Source organism: Danio aesculapii, chromosome 1, assembly GCF_903798145.1.
Source record: "Danio aesculapii chromosome 1, fDanAes4.1, whole genome shotgun sequence".
In the NCBI taxonomy this organism is placed as follows: domain Eukaryota; kingdom Metazoa; phylum Chordata; class Actinopteri; order Cypriniformes; family Danionidae; genus Danio; species Danio aesculapii.
In genome coordinates this window covers 30848150-30862286 of record NC_079435.1, presented here as the reverse complement: position 1 = coordinate 30862286, position 14137 = coordinate 30848150, and positions in this window count along the sequence as shown.

Below are 14137 nucleotides of genomic sequence, written 5' to 3'. Positions count from 1 at the left end.
GGGACCCGAATAAGCGCACTCACCTCCTTCATGGAGCAGATTTTTGGTGTGCTATTCTCGCCCCCGCGGTGCCAATGCATCGGCCCAGCCCTTCTCACTATACCCCCAGGGCCAGCAAGACCAACCGATTGAACCGGAGAGAGACCTGGCGCTATCTGGGGAACCGCCAGGGGTCGTTGCTCCACCCCGCCGTCCGGATATGGACCCGCCCCTCTTGGGACGTTCGGCAGGTCCGCCTCTGTGCACCGCCATCTGGGTGCTGGTGTGGGCGGTCCCCGCAGTCTGGGCCTGGGAACAGGAGGAGAGAGAGGGAGAGGGGGAGAAGAGAGAGAGGTTATTTCGCCGACCCTGGACCTCGCCACCAGGTGATCCTCCGCCAGCCGGATGGCCGTCTCCAGATCCTCTGGCCGGTGGCACTGGACCCACTCCGATGTTCGGGAGGGGAGGCGGGTGATGAATTGCTCCAGCACCACGGCATCCTCCAGCTGGTCGGTGGTCCGGCCATCCTTCACCAGCCATCTGCGGCAGGCGTCACGGAGCTGCTGAGCGAACACGAAGGGCCGGCCACTGGCAGTCAGCTCCATGGAGCGGAAGAGCTGACGCTGCTCTTCCGGATTGCGGCCGGCCCGCTGGAGAACGGCTCGCTTCAGGTGAGCGTACTCCAGGAGATTCTGGGCCGGTAGCTGCTGCACGGCAGTTTGGGCTTCGCCTGACAGCAGGGGGATAACTCTTACCGGCCACTCGGCCCGCGGCCAGCCACACGCCTCCGCCAACCTCTCGAAGAGGTCCAGGAACACTTCCGGGTCGTCCTCCGGTGCCATCTTCTGTAGCGAGATGGGAGGGTGGGCGGCAGATGTCGGCGCGGGCCGGATCTCCTGGGTCAGCAGACTCCGGATTAGCTCGCGGTCCTCCCGCTGGGCCTCTACGAGGACTTGGAAGCGTCTTTCCAGATTTTCTCTCAGCTCCCCCAGCGCATGGTGTTGTTGTTGGTGGAGGGCCGCGAGCGCCTAGATGACTTCCGCACATGGACTGGCAGACGGAGTAACCATTCTGGCAGCAAAGTTTCTTCTTCTTCCCGGGTTTAGGCACCACTGTAGCAACGTTCGATATTGGGGGAAGAAGAAGACAGGGTCGGCGATTCAGGTAAACAGTATACTTTTATTTTTAAATGAGTGCACAACACCCGTAGTGTGCGTGTGTGTGTGCTCTCTCCCTCTTCTCCCGGCTGCTCCTTCTGTTCTCCTTAAGAAGGTTGTCTCTCCGGCCCAATCACTAGAATAAACAGGTGTTATTTATTATTTCTGATTGGCCTGCTGATTAGCCGCCGGGCTCCAAGCCTGCTCTCCCCCCTCATTGGGTGTTCGATCATGCTTACCTCTCCACACGTATACTTAAAATGATACACCAGGCAGTGAATTGGTTTCATAAAGAATTCAGATCTAAATGTGGTGGTTTTTAATGGAAAGAAGTTCACCGGAAGCGCTGTAGGATGTCTCAAATTTTAAAATCTGAGTGTATGTACCCTGGGACAAGGAAAGCTTTGACATGAGGTACTGAGTGATAGCTGAATGGATTTCTGGCTGAAATCACTATCTGCTTTCTTTCTTTTTCTTTCTTTCTTTCTTTCTTTCTTTCTTTCTTTCTTTCTTTTTTTCTTTCTCTAAATCAAATGGTTAATGGCTTAAATGTGTCCTTATATAACTGATTTGACACTTTGGTAAAGTGCTGTCAGCTATGGGAATAACCTACATGCAGTGTAGTGATTGGCATTCTCCTGTCTGCCTTGTAACACTGCTGTAAAGAATGACTAAATAAAGCGAGAACGATACACGTGTGACTTTTATGTAAATACACAGGGTCTTTGGCTGGTAATAGCAGCATTGCGAGGGAATAACAGGCTGTATATTGCGAAGTTAGACATGCCACAAAGCAGTAGTGTAGACCGCTGTATCTAAATGCATAGTGGAAATACACCATGGAGGACGGTGTGCTGGGCACTCGATCGGTCTGGGCCAGCGACTGCTGAATCCGGGGTGCTGCCTGAAGGTTTTGCCGTGGTCAAATGGAGGCTCTTCCCCTGCGTTTTGGAGCAGCGGCAGCGTTATGGGAAGGCCGGGAGCCCTGTGTTAAAACCGTGGACTATATTGATGTTTTCTGCCGAGTGGTAGTGCGTTGGATGTCGACTTAGGGATGCCAGAGGAGCCGTGTAATTAAGGGTGTTATCTTCGATGATTTCTATTTGGATGTAGTTACAGCAGTTGTGTGAGCTGGTTCTTCAAGCCGAAGATGACTGAGGCAAGGAACTCTGGTTATTTATAATGAGTTACAATCCGATTGGTGAGTCATGCAGTGGCCATAAGCATGTGCTCCAAATTTGTTTAAAAATAAACAACACTTACAAAAATATATATTGACTTATACAAACTCTATACAATGCCCTCTTCTATCAAAAGTAATGATACTTTTGTAGCTATACACTTTTGCATTACTCTTACGAAGGCACCAAAAAAACAATGATGGCCAAACAAAAATGTCCACCTGTTAGATGTGTGCCCTTAGATCTAGCTTAAATGCACCTGGGGTCAGGGGTCGGTCACTAATGTGTGATCCATGGACAATTACTGCCTCCCATTTCCCGTCTCAGTCCATTTGAAAAACATTGTTTTTACGGTCATGTAACATGAACTAGTATGTAAAAGTGGGCCTGAGAGCAGCATATAGGATCATTATGTTCGGCCACATTAAAGTAAATTGCTGGACCAAAGGGTGATTTTACAAAGACATAGAGAACAAAAGAAATGAAATGAAGGAACAAGAGTTGCAATGCCAGATGAAAGGAAGAAGAGGAAGAAAGAAGGACAGAGAGAAATGTGAAGGCCAGTGAAGATGAATAGCTTGTTCTGGGGTCTGGCTCTCCAGGGCTTTCCAAGCTGTTAGTATGCAGTAGACACCACAAAGCAGTGTGTGTGTATGGATGTGGGTGTGAGTGTGTGTGGGTAAAGGGTCTATTTGGCTGACAGTGAGTCCTCCAACACCATCTCATTACTGAAGCGGAGTGTCCATCCATATGAAATATAGCCTCTGTGCTTTTATCAGTAAGGAGAAAATACAGCTTCTATTTTTTTCTTTCTTTCCTTCCTTCCACCTTTTAAGGGAACATTATAAAAAAATATTTGAATCACTTCATCAGAAGTGTAATGAGATTGCGATGGCTTGAATCTCAACTCAAAAGTTCCTCCCTGTACAAATTTGCCGCTGTATATTCTGCTGAACTGAAACTAGATGTTTATGTAGTGAGAATACTTTGTGAATAAACCTTTCATTTGAAGAGGAAGCTAGTCAAAAAGGTTTTCAAGGATTCTCACGCTATTGTGAAAGTGTGTAAATTTAGCTTTATTCAGTATTGACACTTAATAATAATGCAACCAATGACACAATGACATCTTTTCATTTTCAAGGCCAGTATGACTGATACACTTGATTTAAAGATAAACAGTAATGTGTCAGTGTAAAAAGGCATTATTGTGAATGTCAAATTTGTATAGTTTGAATACAGTTAGTAAAATACACTAAAAATTAGGTTAGTTACTCAACCAAAAAACAAGATGAAAAGACTTTAAGTTCAAATTTAAGTGCTGTAAGGGGACAACAGCTGAGCACCAAGCACTGCATGCAAATCCATAGAACATATTGTTTTCATGTTGTAAAGATGTGGCGTGGCATACTGCGATTTGATGCAGTACATTTAAAAAAACTGATTCATTGGATTTACCCAATTTTTATTTTAAAAACAATATATGTGGGCTGAATTTAAACAAATTAAATTTCATAATGTTCAACCTAATTTGTATGTTTGAATTCAGAACTTTTTTAGCATTTGATCTACTTTAAAAGTGCCATATAATGAAAATCTGTATATGCCAAGGTATAGCTGAATAATAATTGTTCCGTACATGAAAATTACATATTATGAGTTTCAAACACAATTGCTTCCTCATTCTCATGTAAATACTATGTGTAAAATCCAGGTAAAATGTAATAGCTGTTACGATGCTCACAGGATCATTAACATAAACACCCAACGCTTCATTGTGCACAATGTTTCAGAGAGAGATTACAACAATGATCTTTTGTCCCCTTAATTTTAAGGTTATCCAAGCTTATATTTAACTTACCATGCAAATGGGACTCTTATTTTCATACTTATGCACTATTCTATACCATTTTGTAGTATAAATAGTGTAAGTAATGCGTTCACACTGAAAACTCTAAAAATAATAAGTGCACTTTAATTACTCGGAGGATGACACTTATTCAACCGTTAAAATGAAGTGTGGAATGATGAACTTCCCAGACTTCACAGACTTAGCAGCCGCTGCTTTGCTCAAATAGCAGAAGGGGTGGAGCTATCGGGTGATGGATTAAATTATTAATTTTTTATTGTTAAAGAGATGTCTGAACTGTCGAAGCTAACTGAGTGTATTAAAGATGTTAAAGACTGAATGACCAACAATTTTCTTCTCTTAAACTAAGATAAAACAGAATTATTACTTATTGGGCCTAAATCCTGTACACAGCAGATCTCACAACTCAACCTACAACTAGAGGAATACAAAGTTAGCATTAGCTCTACTATAAAACATCTGGGTGTCATATTAGACAGCAATTTAACTTTTGAACATCATATATCCAATGTCACAAAAACTGCCTTCTTTCATCTGAGAAATAAGTTACAAAGTATGCTATCCATCTCAGATGCAGAAAAACTAGTCCATGCTTTTATGATTTCTAGGCTGGATTTCTGTAATGCTCTGGCTGTCCAGCATCCTCTATTAACAAACTTCAGCTAGTACAAAATGCAGCTGCCAGAGTTCTTACCAGGTCTAGAAAATTTGATCATATCACCCCAATTTTATCCTCTTTACACTGGCTGCCTGTTAAGTTTCCTATTGAATTTAAAATATTGCTTCTTACCTATAAAGCTTTAAATAATCTAGCTCCTGTTTATCAAACCAACCTTCTTTCTTGCTATCAACCTTCTTTCTTGCTACAATCCAACCCGCTCTTTAAGGTCTCAAAACTCAGGGCTTCTGGTAGTACCTAGAATAGCAAAATCGAGTAAAGGCGGTCGAACCTTCTCATTTATGGCTCCTAAACTCTGGAATAGCCTTCCTGATAATGTCTGAGGCTCAGACACACTCTCCCAATTCAAAACTAGATTAAAACCTATGTTTTTAGTAGAGCATCCCAAGGCCCTCAGACTATGCAGTGCCACTGATTCGATCCAAGACCAGCGACGAGATGATCCCAAGGTTTCCATATCCTGGACCAGGCCGTATCCTGACCAGATGCTGTGGTGGTCATGGAGGAGTGGACAGCATGGGACTGATTCCTGTGACGCTCCAGGGACATATGAGTCTTCGCTGAGGTCCAGCTTCCAGCCTCCGGTGCCTAGACTGCAGCTCTGCAAAAGATGTTTGGCCAGAGGAGAAATGGTCATGCCCAACTGAGCCTGGTTTCTCTCGAGGTATTTGAATTCTTCACTTTCGCCAATTGGTGAAGATTTTTCTTTGCCGCTGTCGCCTCTGGCTTGCATGGTTCGGGATCTGTTGAGCTGCGCATCGATGGATTACTTTTCAGTGTTTGGACTCTCAGTAGTGAATATTAAACCACATATTGAACTGAGCTAAACTGAACTTAAACACTGAAAACTGAACTAAACTGTTTCAATTTACCATGATCTTCTATGTGAAGCTGCTTTGACACAATCTACATTGTAAAAGCGCTATACAAACAAAGGTGAATTGAACTGAAAGCAAAATGCTCCTACGAGGGTGGTTATAGCGCCTCCCGATGGTGACAATCATTTATTTCACTAATTTGGCTACCGTCAAACGTCATCTGGGAAACGGTTTGAATTTCCACTTACTAAAAAAACATTAGTGTTCCATTTGGGACGACACTACATACATATACTATGCTGTTGAGTGTGTAAGCGCATAAATACATAGTGCGTAAGTGCATAGTTTATAGTGTGCCATTTGCAGTTTAAAAACTACTACATATTACTATGATTTTTTTTTTTAGTAAAAGGTGGCCAATACACAGTATAAAACTCCTCTAGTTATGCAGGGGTTGATATTAATTCCTGCTTGTGTTTTCATATTGTAACGAGGAGTCTGAAGCTGTGTTAGAATCCATATGCAGAAGTTTATTAATGGGATTAGACAGAGACATCAACGGGTAAACAAGCGGAGAGTCTGCAACATGTAAGCAGTCCAAACCAAACAACAAACACAGGGGCAATTCCAGGAGACGTTGTAGTAATTCAGTCAGAGGATCAGTGCAACAATAATCAGTCTAAAACAGATCAAGATACACAGGGAAAAATCCAGAAGACGTGGTGAGAAGATAGGCAAAAGTTCAAGGCAACAATAAGCAAAAGAGAGCAAGAGGTCAAAGACAGATAACGTACTTGATCAAAGCAGGCAAGGTCATACATAGGCAAGCAGTCGTGAAAGTCTCTTGGAACAATGCTTGGTAAGGCAGGTAAACTGGCAATACTTCGCCAAGAAGCATGGCCTGAGCTCTTGTTGAAATACAGCACAAACAGAAAGTGACTGCAGGGGGAACGGAGCTGAGTCGAGTCAGTAGTTGGACGAGGGCTCCCTCTACTGGTGTGGCGTTACACATATAGCACTAAATACATCTCTGTCTGCCCCCTTTGTCAAGTATACTTTGTAAAGATATCTCACTCAGTCCTTCCAGCTAAAATAAACCTCTCTTGAACTTACCCGAGCCACATAGCTACTATGTAGATATCAGAGAACAATTTAACTTATTAAATCGATGCACTCTGCCACGTTTATTTTTTTTTTGCATCAATCAGGGCGTGTAAAAGTTGTATTGATTTTGAACAAGGCAGATCTTAAATCCAGCGAGTATAGAATTAAATGACGGCTCTCTAAAAATGCTCTGGCTGGTTAATTGAAACCCATTTGCTCAATTATAAGTAGTAGCTTTGTTTCCATCTAAAAAATGCGAATTAACTTTATCCGTAAAACTGGATTATCGTATAAAAGATGAATAAAGCAACGTTTCCATCCAATGAGTCAAAACAAACAAAATCGTCACTTCTTGATTAACTGGCGCCAAATATCAACAGTAACACTGGAATTTTCTGTGGTAGGAGAAGCTGCGTGAATCTTTTCTTCATTTAATAAATGACTTGTGCCTCAGAAAGCAATCCTGACACGCAGTGAACGTGCGGTGGTGTTTGAAGTTGTGAGACACAGAGCACAGACACTCTTGATTCTGGAGGTAATTAATAATAATATAACACTAATACTGAAACAGTTAAGGTGTTTTAGAATGACCAAAACAACATTTCAGATGTTTCTACAGTGTGCTCAGCCTGCTGGTTTGTCTGGTTTCACACACATTTTTATCATCACATGATCTCTTATAACCAAATTACATGACTTTTTTTAATGCGCATACTGGAATTTGTTCGGTAAAATTGTTTCCATCATAGTTTATGCTCATCTTTTCTTATTGAATAAAAAGTTTATCCTACTCAGTTATGCGCATACTTTTTTTTTTCTAAATTTATGTGCTTCTTGCCATTTCCATCAACCGTTATTTTATCTGCATATCCAAAATGTGCATAAAAATAGGAGGATAGAAACGTATAGCTAGTGACAAAAATGACTGAGAATGACAAAAAGAAAATATTATTGTATGATTTAAAAGTTGTTTTGTTAACTAATTTGTTGCTGATGTTTGTGTTTGTATGTTCAGCACAGAAGCTCACAGTTGTGTGGGCACTCTGTGGTGGAAAGAGCTTGTTAGTATCTAAAGGTTTTATTTTCAATAATCCTGTGAATTCAAGCCCCGAAAACATTTACAGCTAACTTTACATTATTATGAATTTATTTTCATTATTGTTTGGCATGCAGTATCTTTTAAAATTGTTAGAATTGCTCTTTAAATCATTGTTAGATTGGAGAGACCCAATGAGAGATCTCAAGCTTAATGTCTCCTGGCACTGTAATCTGTCTTGTGATAGGATAAGGTTCAGGTGTCCAGCACATAAGTTCACACACATATACGCTCATCCGTGATATAACTGAAGTTTTGGAGATGGGCACCAGGTATGGCTTATAAATGAAATACAATGCGTGCACACACACATACACACACACAGATTCTCACCCTCACAATACATTACTTTGACCCAGTGTCTCTCCAGGATCAATCTTTACACAGTCTAGCCACAGAAATGGGCAGCGTTGAGACAGAATCTCATAACAGCTACAATGACAGTGTCTGTGACCAGGAGAGACTTGTTGACTTAGACTGACCCTCATAAAAACAAACCATCTCCCCTTATGAACCAGCAATCTTTGCCACCCTTAAGCAATTTTCTCTCTTTTTTCCCACAGGAATTTCTTCAATGAGAACTTTTTTTTAAAAGTTGAAACGGAAATAAGTATTGGGTGTTTGAGGACTAAGAGTTCAGGCAGAGAGAATTGCTTAGCATCCCCTGACAGCTCTGCTCGTCTGCTGCGGTAATTGCTTGTTTTTTGATTAGTTATATCTCATTGTGAGATGTGAAATGTCTTTTTTTTAACTAGTTGTGATTAAAATGGTCATGTTCCTTCCAGCTCATTGCCTGTCTGCTCACACATGCAGCTAATTAATAATCCCAAGGAATTCTTTTTTCTTGACAGTCAAATCTGAACTGTAAACCTGAAAGATAATAAGGCAATTTAACAGAGAAGGTTGTGAAAGAAGCAAAAAGAGGACACTGACCCCAATTATGACTGCCATAAGAGAACGAGACAAAAAGAACTGTTCGAAAATTATGTATAGGCCTGACTCGCAGCCAGATGTACTGAATGCCCTTTTACAACCTAAAGAGGCCATTTTTGCATTTCCATGAATTTCAGTGTCAGTGGTAATGCTGTATTTTTAATTATTAAACATATAATTACATCTATTTTGTTGTAAAAGTCATTTTAAAACAGTGATTTTGATCTTTCTTTATGATATTGGAGTGTTTGTTTAAACAATAAACAATATTGTTTGTATTTTTTCTTCTTTTTGTGTGGCAGTTCATTAAAAATATGTTTTAATGTAATGTATAAGGCTAAAACAATCTGCTAAATTCAAATCATTTTGTATGTCATAGATATTCATTCATTCATTTTCTTTTCAGCTTAGTCCCATTATTAATCCAGGGTCGCCACAGCAGAATGAACCTCCAACTTATCCAGCACTTGTTTTACACAGCAAATACAAACTCATTCACACTCATACATTACAGACAATTTAGCCTACCCAATTCACCTGCACTGCAGGTCTTTGGACTATGGGGGAAACTGGAGCACCCGGAGGAAACCCACGCGAACACTGGGAGAACATGCAAACTCCACACAGAAACACCAACTTACCCAGCCGAGGCTCGAACCAGCAACCTTCTTGCTGTGAGGCGACAGCACTACTGCGCCACTGGGTCGCCATCATGGTTATTATGTTACACAAATGTTAAACAATGAAATAATACCCGTTTATGCACTACTGGGAATGGACGCATTGATTTGAGTTTTGAGATCAATGTTGTGAAGGAGTGATCAAAGAGGTTATTTGGATTTTTAAATGTCAGTTTACTCTGGATTTAATTACGGCTATTTATTGTTTCAGACAGCAATAACATTGCCATTAATTTGTGTCACTTTCAGTCGACTTCAGCTAACCCTAATTCTCTAATCTCCTGTCTATAACCACAACAAACACATAGAGTCTTATCCTGATGCTAAAAGTTGTGTGGACAAAGGAATTTTGAGTTGCCATGCTGTCACAACACTGGCTTTCCCTGAAAGATAGATTCTGTGTGACAACACCTGCAAACTAAGTAGCTGAATAAACATTCTGTGATGGAGGAAGAAAAGGTGGGAGCTTCAAAGACATGATAACAGAAGACAGATTACCATGGTAGCATTAAGAAAGCTTTATTTTAGCCTTGGCCTCAAACTACAAACCCAGATCACGACAAAGACATTTACACATTGCAAAACAAGCCTTCACATGATATTCTAAATATAGTAAACATATACTGAGAACATTTTTCTCTTGGATGACAGAACATATAGGTTGATAGAACTTTTATACAGTCTGCTGAGATGGTCAAAGTAGGTATACAAAAATATAAAAAATGTCAAACAGAAGAAAATGAAACAAAATCGGGCCACCGATGTTACTGTAAAGTTTCAACCATAAGGAGGATCATTTCCTTGAAAAACTATTTTAAAATTCATTTCTATGTTCTTAGAAATGTACATTTTGTATTCATTTTGGTTTTATCACTAAAAATATGTTATGTTATATTATATTGTATATATTATAGACCCTAATCTATTTTCTTTTTGTAAATACAATTAAAATGTCCATGCCTACAATGCTTTCATTAACCAGATTATAGTATAGTCTGTTGTTTTCAAATCTAATAATCAAAAAAACTAGTTGATCAGACTTGAGCATGCCATTTCACAGTGGCACATTTTTTGGCGCATTAGCGATGCTATAGATGTGTAATTTTTCTACATCTGCACATAAGAAAAATAACCAAGAACATGTTTCAATGGCGAATCAGAATGCTGGAGTTTTGTTGAGTGCCCACACAAATTCTATCATCATAAACAACAAAGAGTACAAATGATGTATTTTATGTAGAAGATTCATTTCCCAGCATCAGGGACTACATCTGAATTTGTATTATTTATTTATTTATTTATTAGCGTAAGTTGCACTAGAATGAATGCATTGTCTGGACATGTCTTCTCTTTGTTTTGTCGGCTTGTGTTTAGGATCTGGTCAAAACAAATGTCCTAATTTTGATATACTTCATTTCATAGGCATATCGGTCTTTAGGGATTGACACCACATTACATAAATCAGACAATGTTCTGATATTGTTAAAAGACTTAAATCGACAATGACAATTGAATTCCTTAATCAGGCTTAATTTAATACAAAATGAGCATCATGTTCAAGGCAAGGGCTTATCTGAGGAATATAGAAGATTCTCTGTTAATCAATATACATTCATAAATGTTCTTTCACAGCTCATGTAGTACAGAAGTGAACCACAGAATTTTCATTTAGTGCACAAAGTGTGTAGACCTACTTAAACTCTGCCCAGAAGCTTGCCCCTTGAATGCATCTATCACAACAGTAGTCTCTGAGACACAACAGTAATTTATGAGTAACAACCCTATATATTATAGCTTGCTTCAGAGACGTAAGCTAATGCCAAATGAAAAAAATTGATTCTTTACTTTTTGTCCAAAAAAAAAAAAAACTAAAGCATATAGTTTCAAAAATTGACTATGAGGTGCAAAACAGTTACAGTACTCTAAACACAATTGAGGTAAAATATATAATAAATGAAATTTGAATTCATTAAATGGCAAATGGAAAAGGACAATTGCTACAAAAAATTGCCTAATAATACAATCTCTGGTTGTACGAAAGTACTACTCAGTCATAAAACACCTACAAGCACGCAGTGTCATACATTTCCACACCCTCATTTAAGGCTATGGTGGCATATCCAATACACTGCATTATAACAACCTCTCTGTATCATCTCTGTATCACTTAATTGTGCTGTAAATGTGCTGTGAAAGCTAGTGTATTTAGTGAAGTCCCACAATTCTTACTACTCTTCAGGATCATTGGTGTTTGCTTTTTGTTTACAATTTTTTTCTTTTCATTGCGTTTGTGTATGTGTGTAGTAGTAGTAGGTTGGGCAAAGGCAAGAAATTACTTGAGAAATCTTTCAAGTATTGTGTATGTGTGAAAATGCATTTATATAGATGTAGATGAATCCTAAAATGTCAGTACAGTGATGTATGTATTTACACTGATGGTTTAAATATAAACCATAAACACATATTGTATGATTAATCTAATCAATACATAGTAATCTTTTTGGCTAAATGATACAGATCACAAATTACTCACAATACAATACAACATATTTCTGACTATATTTCAGAAGAGAACTAGCTGAGGACAATTCCTCATAGAGAACAATCTAGAGCAGACAAACTTTGACACACTGCATATTTATCAGTCTGTTACTGTTCCTTTACATCTGCCACAGAAAGTGCAGAAGAGAGTTGAAGCATGTTAGAAAATATGTCTGAAAATAAAATCTTCATCTGAACAAAGTCAGAAAGTGTAACAATTGTTACCTCTTCTATTTAACATGACCGGCCAGTATGTTGTGGTTTTATTCCAACAGCCTGATGCTCAACATTAAGCTCGACAGAGATTAAAGATGAATATATTACCCTTTTATTTGTTGTCTGTTTATCCAAAGCATATTTCCACAAAAGCCTTTGTTGTGCTGTTATTTTTATTTAGGTACATTTCATTTCAATATGTTTCTTCTGTGTTATTTTATGAGGCTTTGGTCCTAATCAAACCATCCATGTACTGTATGAATGGTTGTCTTGGAACAGGATCCATATCCTCTGTTGGAGTGGTTTGACCAGACTTATGTTATTAGTCATCTATCCAAACACAACATGTGAGAATAACCAGCTCAACTTTCAGCATAGCTTGTGCCGGATGTCACCAAGAGAAATAACACCAGTTACTAAGCAGACAGGTTGTGTGTCAGTGAGAAATAGCACTTTCTGTTTATCCCCAAGACTTTTGTTTGATTTAGGTCTGCCACATACCCAGGTGGTCCTTTAGAGGGCAACGGAGAAAAGGAAAAACTGATCGATGAAAAGAAAAAAAAAATTGCAGGAAGGGAGTGATAATAATGAGAAAGCAGCAGTCAGAAATGAATGAGGTAAGGGAGGCTGGCGTGTGTATGCACTGAAGTATTTGCTCACTGTATATCCCTAGAGGCCATACATTACGAAGCTATGAATATAGGTTCTGACTTCCAATGTGAAAGTAAAATGAGTAAAATGACAATATATGTTTGCAAGGAGAAGTCTTTTAAGCACAAAGCCATTAAATAAAAAACAGCAACTGTTTAATGTTGGCCTGCAAAAATACACAATCATTTTTTATTTATTTTATTATTGTAACTGATGAGATTTGCTTTATGTTTGTAAACTGAATATTGCATTTTTAAATAGTTGATTTTTATAAATCAGCAATAGTTCATACTTTATGAATTATTCAAACTATTTATTTGTTTTTTTAATGTGTGGATTAAATATACAAATCGTTAGTAATGAAAAAAAAAAAATCAAAAGTTGATTAACTGATGAACTAGAAAAAAAACATGTTTTAGGTATGTTAACCTGATGTTACGCATCACCATTTCTGGGTCCAAACACTCGTTAGCAGATGGAAAAGAAAACATTAAGTAATGCTAATATATACACTCGTTGTGCTGTAATAATATCAATGTAATAGTACTACTATTATAATTTAAACAAAAAGTGCTTCCAAAATGGCCTAATGAGAAGGGTTGTATTCTCAACAGAAATTAGTAGATTATGGACTCAAAATAAAATTTCATCACACACACTCACACATCACAACTGAAAAGGATAATTCACCCATAAATAAAAATTGACTAATTTACACGCCCTCAAGTGGTTTTAACTCTTTATGAGTTTCTTTCTTCTGTTGAGCACAAAAGTATACATACACTACCAGTCAAAAGTTTGGGGTGAGTAGGATTTTAAATGTTGAAAAATAAGCTCATCCTGCTCACCAAGACTGCATTTATTTAATCAAAATAAAGTACAAATCGTAAAATTGTGAAAAGTTATATTGCACTATAAAATAACTGTTCAAAAGTAGCTTATAATTTAATTTAATAATTTATTTCAGTGATTTTATAGATGATTTTTCAGCTTCATTAATGAAGTCACATGATCCTTCAGAATCACTCTAAATAATAATAAAAATTATTATTGTTATTATTAATCATTCATTCGTTTTCTTTTCGGCTTAGTCCCTTTTTTGATCTGGGGTCGTCACAGCAGAATGAACCGCCAAACTTATCAAGCAGCTGCAACCCATCACTGGGAACATCCATACACACTCATTCACACACATACACTACAGACAATTTAGCTTACCAATTCCCATAAACAAC